Source organism: Rattus rattus, chromosome 12 (assembly GCF_011064425.1).
Source record: "Rattus rattus isolate New Zealand chromosome 12, Rrattus_CSIRO_v1, whole genome shotgun sequence".
Lineage (NCBI taxonomy): Eukaryota > Metazoa > Chordata > Mammalia > Rodentia > Muridae > Rattus > Rattus rattus.
This window is the reverse complement of record NC_046165.1, coordinates 50,887,910-50,898,003: the sequence shown is the minus strand read 5'-3', so window position 1 is coordinate 50,898,003 and position 10,094 is coordinate 50,887,910. Positions and strand designations below refer to the sequence as shown.

The following is a 10,094-nucleotide window of genomic DNA, read 5'->3' as shown; positions in this document are numbered from 1 at the left end:
CAAAGAAATGGATTTCATTTACAACTTTTTCTTACACACACACACACACACACACACACACACACACACACACTTAACGTGTTCTTATTCTTCATACATACGCACTGTTATTACCTCCCCCAACCCCACTCTCAGTTGGTTTCTTCTTGAGCTCTCTAAGGTCATTTTGTTTACTCATTAGCAGCCTTCTCTACTGGAGGTACAGATGACTTCTTAGAAAAATTGGTTAGAAGAGATTAGAAAAAGGGTAGTTCAAGTTTTTTTTTTCTTCCCAATGACCACTTTCTTGGATGATTTTTCTTTCTATACTGTATCATACCCATGTTTCCAATGTCTTAGACTCAGTAGCACACTCCTGTTTCCAATGACCTAGAAACAGCAGTGTGCCTGTATTTCTAATGTTCCAGACACAGTAGCACACACTGTTTCCAGTGTGCTTTAACCACAGTAGTCCTTCTGCTTCACTGTACCCTCTGAAGTCTTCCAGAACAATCTTGCTTTACTTTCCCCGGACAATCTCTTGCCTTTCATCTGAATGCTTCAAAGATCTTAAAATCAAAGGCTTTTTTATTCTTGAATACCTCAATTTAATCAATTGATTATTTCCTTTTGTGGAACATCCTAATACCACAAACACTATGAGTGCTTTGAGCACTTGTAGGCCTGACCCAATAATGGCTCAAATATCCATCTTGTGCTAGTCACAAAGCCTCTTGGGTAGAAAAGCTAACATAGCACACAATCCACTCTAAACACTGTAAGTATTTCCACCTATACTTTTTGACTGAATTTTCAAAATAACTACTCCCGGGGCAAAATAGTATCTACCACGTAGTAGATGCTCATGGAACATTGGCTGAATGAGTGAAGGACTCTTAACTTCCATTTTACATATTAGAAAAAAGTCATAGATGAATGGGGATAGGTAGCACACACGTGTGATTCGGCACTTAAGAAGTTGAAGCAGAAAGGGCAGCAGTTCATTCCACAGTGAGCTTAAAGCAAGGCCAGGCTGTGTGAGATCCTGGAGAGTTCCCATGCATGGGGAGGGAGGTGTATGGTGGAAAGGAGGGAAGGGAGAAAGGCCAAGAAGGAAGAAAGATCATCATGAGAGCCATCTTGTTTATTCTGGGCTTGTTTCTTCCCTGTCAGTGCCCTCTCTCTCTGTACCACTTGCCCTCAGAGCAGGAAAAGTTAAATCATTTGAAACCAGCTCCTAGGTGCCATCAGATAGCAGCCCCAGGGCTTTCTAAATCAACACCATCAATGCTGACTTAAACCCCTCAGATAACCAAAGCCCTTTAATCCTGAGGCGTGACAGCAAAGGGCAAGGCTCCAGTTTTCTATCTACTGTGGATAAGAGTCTCCTTCACCTCACTTGTCTGGGATAGCAATTATCCAAACGAGTGTGGAGACCTGCCCAAGAAAACTCAGAGGGGAAATTTAATTGGACGGCTGTAGGTTGTGTAAGGACTCATAAAGTATTGATATAATCTTGGGCCTGTCACTGTCTGGCTGCCTTGTTAAAGTCAAGCTCCTTCCTGGGCTGTGGGATCTTTTGGAAGCCCTTCTTCATCTCTATTCCTTGGGCCCTGGTCCTCCTCCTGTCTATGCGCCATTGTTGATAAACTGTCCTTGAACTTGAACAATGCAGTCTGCACCCGCTTTTCCTGACTTGATGTTGCTTCAGTGGGCATTGGTAGCATCCCTCCTACAGGCACCCCAGTCATCGCTGCCCTTCTTTGCTGTTCTACGTGGGGTCTCACTGAGTAGCCCTAGCAGGATTGCTACTCCGCTGGGTAAGCAGGTTAGCCTTGAGTTTGCAGCAACTCCTCCATCTCTGCTTTGCGAGTGCTGGAATGACAGACGTGTCCACCACACCCAGCCAACTTCCATCTTGGCTTACCAAGCCGGTTGACTATTTTTACCCCCAATCTTAAGCACATGACTAAGCTTACCTTAATTCTCCCAACTTGTTTGCTCAAAGTCCTAGGTTTAATCTCAGCCTCAAAACAAAACTGTAGCAAATCGACTGCTAGTAATTTTCCATAAAGCCAAGTGGAAGGTTTTGTAACAGACCCCCAGACCTTACTAGACCTCCAGACCTTAGCACAGCTGACTCCATGACAGAAGTGCCATTCAGGCTGTAAAACTCAGTGTGTCGATAGCACCAACTGCCAAAACTAAAACAAAGATTTAACCCATCAAAGTCATAGTTCTGGGAAACTCTCTAAATCTACCAACCTTGCTTTTTGGCTTCTATTGTCCTGCTTCTGGCTAACTGTTCTTGTTAACTGAAGTTTGTCAACCCAGAATATGGTTTTTGTGCTTAAAAAGTCACCCCAAGAAAGGCGTGGGGCTACCTGGGCTCCTAAACATCGAATGTAGTCATTGGCTGGCTAATAAAACTTCCTATTGGCTTAAAGCCACAACCAAGCAGTCTTTGGTGTCTACCCCATAACAGTCTTGTTTTTGTATTTGTTTTTGTTTCGTTTTTTAAGTCCAAGATGTTGGGACTTGCATTTAAACTCTCAGGACTCAGGAAACTGAGACATAGCCTTGGGTTTGGGACCATTCTGGGTTAAGTAGTGAGAGGCTACCTAAAGAGAAAAATAAATAATATAACGACCCTCAAATTGGTCACCAAATGGGGCGATTTGGTGCTCAAACCAGAGCCGGGCCTATAGTGGGCTCTACCATGGAGCTACTCCTGAGTCACAAGTCATATTTTCATGAATTCTGTTTGGGTAGTAGATGTAAGATAGCTGTTTAACTTATATCAATTAATATTTATTTACTGGGCTTTATTATTCACCCTATCGAGCTTTAAAATTTTAGTGTGTCAGAGTTCAACCTTTTTGCAGTTGCTGGATTTTATTTTGTTTTTGCCTTTAGATTGAGTCTCACTCTGTAGTTTAGGCAAGCCCTGAGTCTTTATAAAGCCCAGGTTGGCCTTGAATCATGGCAATTCTCCTGTCTTTGCCTCCTAAGTGTTGAAATTACAGGTTTAAGTCACACCTCCTGAAACAGTTCTTCTTCTTTTTTTTTTTTTCTTTTTGAGGTTTTCTCGTTAAAATGGTAGATTAGAAACTGCTCTCAGATGGTCTGTTTAAGGAGAAGAATCCAAGCACAAAGGAAAGACTCTACTACAAAGGGAGAAAGAGGAAGAGTTTAATCCACAAAGATAGCAAGAAACTGAGGACAGTGGTGAGCAGCCACACCTTTAAGTCCAGCACTCAGGAAGTAGAAGCAGGTGAATCTCTGTGAGCTCAAGGCTAGCCCTGATGAGAGATGAGTTCCAGGTCAGTCAGGGTGACACAGAGAGGCCCTGTCTTGAGAAAAAATAAATAAACAAAATAAGAACAAGAAAAAGAAGAGCAAGAAGCTACCAGAGCTCCAGAGAGGAATGGAGACAGAGGAGAAACCCCATGCCAAAGGTAAGCCAGACAGCCCTGGTAAAGAGGACAGCAGTCACACAATCCTACACTCTTTACAAGTTGCTGCTTTTGGTTAGACAGATTCTTTTGGAGAGGTCGTCTACAGAGTGGAATCCCATTCTGTTATTCTGTGAGACTCTGGCCTACCTTGCAGACCTGAGAACAAAAGACAGCTACAAGGCTAAGAACCTGGATTCAACTTCCCACAGCCCCAGGAGAAGACAGCCCTGGGCTGCAGCTTTGAAGAACACGAGGTGGCCAGCTGAAAAGCTCACGCAGAAGGCTTGCTTAGCTCAAGTGGTGACATAACACTTCCCCTCCCTCCAAGGGCCAAGAGCAGTTCTCATTATCTAAGAGCCCTGGAGTTGGAGAGTCCTGAGCCTGAGGTCAGCAGATGGATGAACTGCTGGAGCCACCTGTCTGCTCGTCAGTGCCGCAGAGTTTGAAGGACATCCCTCCAGCTGGCTCTTCTGTACTTTGGCCATCTGGAAAGGATGGAGTAAGTCTACACAAGGACAATCTCAGTCAGGGCTTTAGCTGCCTTCCCACACCTGTCAGTACACTTGAGAAACACCTCCTTGCTAAGGCACTTAACAAATTGACAGCAATGCCTGACAGCAATCCTCTTCAAACTGTTACACAAAATAGTAAGGAAAGCCACACTATCGAGTTCCTTCTCTGCAGCCAATATTACTGTCATACCATCATTGCATATGAATAAAAGAAAGAAAACAGCAGATCAGTTATCCTGGTGAACATAGAATTGAAAATTCTCAATAAAATACTTGTTAATGGAACTTAAGACACAATAAAATCATATATCACAAGCAAGTTGGTTTCGTCCAAGAATAAAAAGTTGATTCAACATATACTAGTCAAGGAACACAATATGACAGACAATGTGATTTAAGGATAGGCAGCCCATGTTCTCAGTAGATACAGAAAATTTCCTTCACGAATGTCACCATCCTGTCTCAATAAAAGTTCTAAAGAAACTACAAATAAAAGGAGTGGGACATGTTGAGAATGCGGGAAATAAGGGATGAGAGAGTTGGGGTGGTTGTGACTAAGATACATTATGAACATGTACGAAACCATTGAAGAATAAATAAAAGATACTCTATTTTAAAAGGAACATATTTCAACACAACACAATAGAGGTTGTAATGACAAACCAAGGACAACATGATCAATGGGGGAAATTGAAAGTGAGATGCTTTTTTGTTGTCTAAACTGTGGAATGACACACTCACAGTGTGGAAGGGCACCCACTCTCACTACCCTTATTCAGTATAGTGCTCAAGACCTTAGCTATAGAAATAAGACAAGAAAAAAAAAAAGAGGGATACAAATAGGAAAGAAAAAAGTTTAACTATCTCTATTTGTAGACAGTATGATTTTATATTTTTAAAAAAATGAAGATTCCACAAGAAAACTCTTAGACTGGAGCAAAAGTTTCAGAAAAGAAAAATGAAGCAAAATTAACAGACAAAAAAACCAGTAGTAGTTCTTTATGCTAAGTGAGATGGTTTGAGTGAGAAATGGCTCCCATAAATCCAGGTATTTGTACTCTTGGTCACCAGTTGGTGGCACTGTTTGAAGAATGTTTTGAAACCTGTAGGATATCTAGTCTTGCTGAAAGAAACACATTACTGAGGGCAGATTTGGAGAAATCACGGCCTGGTTCCACTTCTGCTTCACTCTGTCTGCTTCACACATGAGGCTGAAGACACGATTTCTCAGCCTCCTGCTCTGGCTGTCTGTTGTCATGGCTCCCCCACCGTTAGAGACTCTCTGTAAGTCCTATTAAACTCTCATAAGCTCATTGCATTCATGGTGTTCTATCACAGCAACAAAAGGTAGATGATACAGGGTGTGGTACCAGGAGTGGGGTGTTGTTATGTAGAACCAGACCCATATTTCTTTTTCGAGGAATATGGGAGATTTGGTGACATTGGATTAGAAAAATAGTTAAATGTTATAATGGGCCATTCTAGCAAGAGACTTGAACTTATGGAGAAAAATGGGGGAAAAAACCCCACATTCAGAATAGCTTTAAAAATGTTTAGCATGTAACATAACTGAGGAAGTAAATGATCTTTTTAAAACATGGAGGAAACAATTTGAGTAATATGTTAAAAGATTAAAAGACATCTATAGATTGGTAGATTTAATATTGGAGAAAAATGACTAGATTTTGAAAAAATGATCTAAAGATTCAGAGCAGTCTTCATTAAGATTCTGATGCTATTCTTCTTAAAGATATGAAACAAAACAAGACCTAAAATTTATGTGGATGTACGGATGAACACAATAGCCTAAGAAATCCTAAGCAGAAAGAATAATGGGAGAGGAGACATAATACTTAATCTCATATTATGTTATAGAACCATAGTGAGAAAAACTACATGGTACTGTTACAAAAAAAAAAAAAGACTCACAGACCAATATAATAGAATAGAGGAACCAGAAACAAACCCATACAACTAATGCACAGAATTTTCAACAGAAGTGTCAAAAATAAACATTAAAAAGGCACCTCTTCAACAACTCATTTTGGAAAAAACTGATGCTCACATGTAATAGTTGAAACTAAAGGTAGAGTGATAGGTGCCTAAAATACCAGCACTAGGAAAGCAGAGATAGGAAGGGCAGGACTTCACAGCCAGCCTTAGCTACGTGAGGCAGAGGACAGCATTGTCTACACACAACACTGTTTCAAACAAACAAGTACACAAACACATAGAAAAAGACAACAAAATCATACCTGTATTTCTCATCTGATACAAAAATGAATTAAAAATAGACCAAGAATCTTAATCTAAGACCCAAAACTTTGAAACTGAAAGAGGATAAACACTTCAAGGTACAAGTATAGGCAAGAACTTTCTGAAAGGACTCTAACAGCACAGAAAATAATCCAAGAATTGACAAACAGGATAATATGAAATTTAAAGAGTTTGGTACAGGGAAGAGAACACCCGACAGAATAAAGAAGCAGTCCACAGAAATTTACCTGTGGGGTAAAATCTCTGCCAACTGTATGTCGGCACTGGGATTAATATTTCAACTATGTAAACAACTACAAACATGAACTATCAGATGAATAAATGGTCAAATCAATAAATAGGCCAATGAGCTAAGTTGTAAGCCTCCAAAAGAAGAAATCCAAATGGCCAATAAATATTTTAAAATGCTCAACATCCTCAGCCATTAGGAAAATGCAACTTAAAACTGCTCTAAGAGTTCATCTCAACCCAGGAAGGATGGCTAACATCAAGAAAGCAAAACAGGGTCGGGTGGCACATGCCTTCCCTCCCAGCACTTGGGAGGCAGAGACAAGCAGATCTCTGAGTTTATGGCCAGCGTGGCCTACACAATTAGTTGCAAGCCAGTAGGGTCAAACCATGAGAAGATTTTGTTTTGTTTCATGGAATGTATAGGGGCTAGAGAGATAGCTCAGCAGTGAAGAGCACTGGCTGCTCTTCTAGAGAATCGGGTTTGAGTCCTAGCTCTCTCACGGCAGCTCACAACCGTTTGTAACTCTAGTTCAGAGGATGAAGTCTTCTCCTAGCATCTGTGGGCATGCATGCACTGCACAGATAGACACACAGCAAAAGACTCACACATGTAAAATAAAAATGAATACTCTTAGAAGCAGGAGAACTAGAGGGGTTTAGAACACTTGTTGCTTCTTGCAGAGGACCTGAGTTCAACACTCAGCACCCACACGGCAGCTCACGAACGTCTGTGACTCTAATGGCAGAGGTTCCAGCATCCTCTTCTGGCCTCTGCAGGTGACAGACACGAATGTACGCATACCTACATGCAGGTAAAACACCCATACACATTAAATAAATCTTAAAAAAGAAAAGCGCGCATTATGAAATTTAAAAGAGAGAGAAAGAACAAGAAACAGGACAGAGCATGTCTGCCCACAGAGAAAACCCCTCGTGCTGGAAAGACTCCCCTTGCGATCTTGTGCAAGCAAACTGACAGTGGATTACCTGAGTCCAACCTGAGGGACGAAAGAAATGCAGATCCACGCTCCTGCGGCTGCACAGATGAACTTGATTAAACTTCACCTTTCAACAACTTGGCCCAGAGAGAGGCTGAAGAAGCACATAAAGAATTCACTTCAGAGGATGAGAAATACTTCTTACGATCACTTGGAGAAGACCCGACGAAGGATGTCGTAGATATCAGACAGCAGATTCCATCATTAGAGGGAGAGAATAAGTTTCTAAATACTCTTCGAAGAGGAACAGTTCTTTTCCAGTGTTTTCCTAATTAGTTCACCTGGATTTCAACTCTGACCTCACTATGACGTAATGGATAACATTTTAATATAATTGACAGGAAAGAAGTAAATTATGCTGTCCAATCTTCAAGATGCACAATATTTCTATTTATCAGTTCTAAATCAGAAGTGCTGAAGCCCAGACCTGGATAAATGCCTACTCTTTCCTATGGTGAGGAGGTATGGGTGCTCTCATGAAGCTGGTAATGTCCTGTTCATTCCTGCCTTATGGCTCCATAATGCAGTTTCTGAAGAGTTTGGAGTGGGAATGGATATCTTCTGGAAGCACCTTCTGTGGGAATGCTATGCCACAGCAGATACCCATGTGAACAAAGATCCCGTAGCAGCATCTAGAGCTCTGCAGATCTTGGGCAAGGCTTTGAAAGCACTGAATCACCAGAGGAATAGAAGGACTTCTATGCATGCCAAATGGTCTTACGTATTCAAGACAAAGCCTCCAGCAAAAGTAAAAAGAAATGAACAAATGTAGTAAAAACATAAAAATAAACAAAAATCAGCTCAAGTATTTGAAAACTATAAAAAGATATAAATAGTTAAAGATGCTGTTTAAAAACAGGTAAGATAAGTCTCAGATTTATGGTATAAAAGGAGATGCTTATCTGATTTCTCCTTGGTAGGTATAAATTTAGAATGCTTAGTGAAACCATTCTTAAATTCTAAGACGTAAATAACTAAAATTCTGACTATCTATCTATCTATCTATCTATCTATCTATCTATCTATCTATCTATCTATCTATCTATCTATCTATCTTTCGTCCTGCCTGCCACCTTGTAACACAGTGCAGGAGGAAGAAGACATCCAGAGACCTGTCCACCACCATGCTATGCAGTGTGTGTGGGCAAGGAGATCACCCAGAGGTCCACCAGCCATGTGGGCTGCCTGCAGTGGGAGCCACTACAACGTACAAATGTGTGGTGACAGATGGGAGAGAAAAAGAAGCAAAACAGTTTGAGCATTGTGAAGAGAGGTGGAACTAGGGACATGAGCCATGTTGTGAATAGCCAGCCCAGTCCCCTGAGGCCATGGGGAAGTCCCAGAGCCAGCTGCCGCTGAGGGCCATAGCCTGGATCCATAGCCATGCAGTAGTAGGGGTCAGTGTTGATGTTTGTATCGTCGTCTCATATTACCACCAGAGGTTACAAGGATGTCCCTGGTTTGGGCAGCCACTGCGGACCACATGGTTGTTCTGGGGCTGGCTGTGTTGCTCTGAAAAGCTGGGTTATGAGAGAGGGCGAGCTGGCCCTGGGTCAAGCCTCTCACTGGGGCAACAGTGGAGCTGGCCGTGATGGAGAAAGGATGGGTGAGCCATCCTTGAGGGCATAAAGCTGACTCAGCCCCTCACAGGCTGCACCACTGGGGAGAATGGGCCCCATGGCTCAACTGGGCAGCACATGGAGGCTTGGGTGTGGGTTGAGTCAGTTGTATCAAGGGCTTGAGAGCAGGAAAGCTGACCCTGCCTCCTGCTGATGGGTGCACTGGGTGTTTTAGCTGGAGCAGTGAGGATAACTCTCCCTGCTGGTGCTGATATGGGAGAGCTGCAGGCTGAGCAGATCAAGTACCCCTATCCCACCCACACCCCCACAGGCCCAGATCCAGGGCTCTGAATTGGCCCAACCCCAAATCTACATAATCTGTGAACTGTTGGAATTCATGAAAGGGCCAGTCCTGCTGATCCGAAGTTGCAGGATCTCCACGATCTAGGACAACAGGATAGCTGGGAGGAGTCCCAGCAAGGATCCATTATTGATGGTGGAACGAAAGCCAGAGGCCTAGAACCAAACCAATGACTCATTGCAGTGAACATTTGCAAGTGAAGATGTGGGCAGAGAGATACACTGTGTGACACGCTGTGACACGCTGTGACACTGCAGCTTCCACGATGAGATACTCTCTATACTTCGTTTTGTTGTGTTTTGTGGGGAAGGTTGCAAGGGTGGAGGGTAGATACAAGAGGACAGGGAGACTATGAGTGGGACTGGGGTGAGTGATGTGAAGCTCACAAAGAATCCTTAAAAAGTTATGGGGTGCGTGTGGGAGAGGGAGAGGGAGAGGGAGAGAGAGAGAAGAGAGAGAGAGAGTCTGGGTGGATGAATAGTTGAGCACAAGGATATAAGGGCAGAAATTGGGGCTTGTTGGAGCTATTGTCTACCAGAAGAGATCTAAGTTGAGTGAAAGACCCTGTCTCAAGGAACTAGGGCAAGGAGAGAGTAGAAACACCTAGTCTTCTCCTCTGGCTTCCACACACATGCCTGGGCATGCATACTTACATATAGGTGTACACAAAACACACACACACACACACACACACACACACACACACACACACACACACA

The 10,094-nt window shown here is 42.6% G+C and overlaps 1 pseudogene; it reads left to right on the top strand.

Moving 5' to 3' along the window:
- The first annotated feature begins 3,931 nt into the window (after nt 1–3,931).
- LOC116913168 lies at nt 3,932–8,217 on the top strand (annotated as a pseudogene).
- Nucleotides 8,218–10,094: the final 1,877 nt, after the last annotated feature.